We start from the raw sequence: 3,554 nt of genomic DNA, 5'->3' as shown, positions 1-3,554 counted from the left end.
ACCGGACAGCACCCTTTTACAGGAATATTCATAACCACATTTTTGTTGAAAATACTTTCAGAATGCACCAAATTCAAAGTAATTTTTCAAAATTTTCTGGGGGAGGTCCCCCAGACCCCCCACTACTGGGTGTCGTCATAAGCGAAACACAACGTCAACCCCCTCTCTTTCAAAATTACTGGCTACGCCACTGCTGGTGATCTTGTTATGTTAGTTTTTCACTGTTATCACGCACCGCATGCATTATATTTGGGCAATTTCTACAAAAGCGTGCACATTTGGGCAAAGTTACGTTCTGCCCCCCCAAAATGGTTTGGTCTCGTACGGCTATGGCCCAGCCTCATGGGCAAAACATGTGTTTATCGCTGTCAATTCTTGCTACAAATCGGTTGCCGAGAAAATTCAAATAATAGTGAACTGTTAGTCATTCTTTAGGTCTTTGAAAGAGATATTCCAATCTAAAAGCATTGACAATTTTTATGCGTCACTGAATTGAGTCCAAGCTTGCCAACCTGAGAAAGATGGCCATGAAACTACTTGTTCTGTTCGGGTCTACATACATTTGCAAGCAAACATTTTCGACCATGACCATTAGCAAGACAAAGCTGCGATCCAATCTCACTGTTGTTCACATGCAGTCTTTACTGAGGGTTTCTACGTCCGACATACAGCCAGAGTTCAAAGAACTTGTTGACAATTTTGATCGACCACAGATGTCTCATTGACTTCAGCAGCTATTGAAGTACATTACGTTAATTGTTAATAAATTCATTAAATACTGTTTTTGGTCTCTATGCTTAAAACCTAAGTTTACATTAGCCTACATTAAATACAATTTATTTCTTCAGGAAGCGGTTTAAACCTGGTTTTAACCGGTGAAAACTAGGTTTAAACCGGTCAAAACCCAGGAAAATATTTTTATGTAGTGAATGGTTGGCTACCTGGGCTATGGGCTATTTAGGAAATATAAAAGCAGTTGTGAGTTGTGACCATTTTGATATGCAGGCCTTGAAGTAGCTGGCGGCCATGGCCGCCTGAACTTTCATTAATGGCCGCCAACACCGACCTGTCAGGCAATGAGGCAACCACAGATGGCTGCCTGTAAAATTCGTACGAAAGATTATATTTAGCTTGGATTTTTCTCTTCTTTCAGCGCCGCCAAAAACAAGACTTAAAGTTCAAACAGCGTTAAGACTACTACCTTAATTACATGTCGTGCTACGTCTTATGTGCTACGCAACGGGAGGGCAAATGTTGCGCAAATTTTATGGAAAAATTGATGGCAAATGTTTTTCATAAAAAAAGTTTGTTGGAATAAATTCTTGTACTTCAGTTAGCTGTGCAAATGGTTCATTGTTCTACCAAGCATTTTTTGGTTCATCAGAAACTTATTTTTAGAATTTGAATTTTCTCAATTTATAAAATAACCAACTGATTAAAATATCAAAAATAAACAGAGAAATTGAATATTTTTTGTTCCAGATCCAGCATTTAGGTTATTGTTGATCAAAACAAAATATAGTTGAACATCATTACTAAACATGGAGGGTAATATTTTTAATTCAATTGAAAAGCAACTTGATTCATACACTAAAGGGGTTTTGACCAGTAGCCTAATAGGTGGTCAAAACTGCCTGGTTTAAACCAAGTTTTAACCGGGCGGTTTTAACCAATCTACCCTGTATTCCTTGTCTAGGTAGATAAATGCGCGATTAATGTAACGATTCATCAATCCGGCCAGCCAAGTACTTCATTTTCCCATATCAGGCTGCCGACTGGAAAAGTTGCCCGCCCCTGGTGTTGACGGTTCAATCTAAAGAAAAAGCAGATGACTTATATTAAACCTAACTTATCATATCCCATGATAGGTAGGTTATATAAGGAAATGTTTCAACCTGCATATTGCTTTGTTGTATGAAAAGGACATTAAATAATACAATGTTACTATACAATACATAGCGTTGCCAGATAAGGAATTCTGCCCTAATTTGAAAAGGGTGCAACCTTGTTCGGACCCTGAACAGTTCGTACCCTCAGTTCGTACCCTGAAAAGATCGAGAGAAAAAAATAAAAAAGCCGAAGTCGCTGATTGCAGTTTAACAGCACAAAGCCGAAGTTGCTGATCGGAGTTTCCAGAAACAACTCGAGGGTTAGCAGAAACTGCAGTTAGCGGGAACTGCGGAAAATATTTGCGGAAACTGCGATCAGCGGAGGGTTAGGATTAAAGAGCATTGATTAGATTACTCGATGGTTAGAGGTTGGGTAAGCGGAAACTGCGAAAAAATGTTTGCGGAAACTGCGATCAGCGAGGGTTAGGGTTAGAGCAGAGGTCACCAAATGGCGGCCCGCGGGCCGCATGCGGCCCGCCACGCTGTATCGCTGCGGCCCGCGAAGGTATCAGCGTACAAGTATAACCAAAAATACTTTTCTTGAAAAGTTAAAGAGCACGAAAGCAAAAAATACTTTCCGGGAAGCATATTTTCGCATTGCATACCATTCCACCGACCGACCAATCAGATTACAGTTCTAGGTGGGGGTTGCTTAAAGTTATTCCAATGCGATGTCCAGCCACACTGTCCCAGTGGTTGATTAAAACGTCTGTTTTCGAATTTCGAAATTGTCTGTGAGCATAGGGTTGCTTATTTTAAGTTTGCAAATGTCATGTAAACACTAGTGCGAGTTTCACCGTTATTGTGTTTCACGAGCAGTGTTCCCTTTATGCAAGTGTTTGTTGGCAAAATGGGTCGGCGTGCCAACTCAATTTATAATAAATTGGCAAAATATTACATATAAATTTAGAGACTTTTTCTGACTGTATTATGAAAATATTTGGCTTAGTACTGTAAAACGTTTTTTTTTTTAAGAAATATGGAACGCTTCACGATTTTGCGTGTCATCCTTGCGCAGGAGCCATGCTAATATTCTCTGTATCGTTCCAATTATAGCCTAGTACAGGGGTGGGCAAACTTTTTGTACTGAGGGCCACATTTGAAAAAATGTTGCAGCCGGGGGGCCGCACACTCTCATTACAAAGTAGGAAAATTTACCCTGGTAAATAAACGCATATTCATATTAAACACAATTTTTGTATTTCACACTCAGTTACGTTTAAAGCTATGCAATCATCATCACAAAAGTTAATGACACTTGTGCAAGTGTTCACAGTTTTTCACAATCTTCTGGTTTGGTTGTGTCTTTTTAAATTGTACTCCTTGAAAACAGCCACGGATTCACGGCACAACAAGCAAACTGCTTTATTCCCAATTTCGATAAAATAGTATTTAACAGTCCATTCCTTATTGAAAACACGACTTTCGTCTTCAATCTTTCGTTTCTTAGCACTCATTATTTTAACAGAGTAAAAATATAAATCTTTTATTTTTTAATAAAAATCATGTCGAAGTAGAAAACATTAAACTGTGCATCTAAAATAACAATGAAAAGCTATTTGGAGGAAAGTAGAAGTACTGGTAGGCCTACGGTAGCTGCTACCGTATTTGTATTTTATGATCAAACAATTGAATCAAACAATGCGTGAAAGCATGTTGCAATAC

General features: G+C 38.8%; 1 pseudogene; it reads right to left on the bottom strand.

The window, feature by feature from the left end:
- Positions 1–2,862: 2,862 nt before the first annotated feature.
- LOC145765732 (U6 spliceosomal RNA) lies at positions 2,863–2,975 on the bottom strand (annotated as a pseudogene).
- Between the last annotated feature and the right edge of the window lie 579 nt (positions 2,976–3,554).

Source organism: Aplidium turbinatum, chromosome 2 (assembly GCF_918807975.1).
Source record: "Aplidium turbinatum chromosome 2, kaAplTurb1.1, whole genome shotgun sequence".
Lineage (NCBI taxonomy): Eukaryota > Metazoa > Chordata > Ascidiacea > Aplousobranchia > Polyclinidae > Aplidium > Aplidium turbinatum.
The sequence above is the reverse complement of the archived record's forward strand: the minus strand, read 5'-3'. Positions and strand labels throughout refer to the sequence as shown.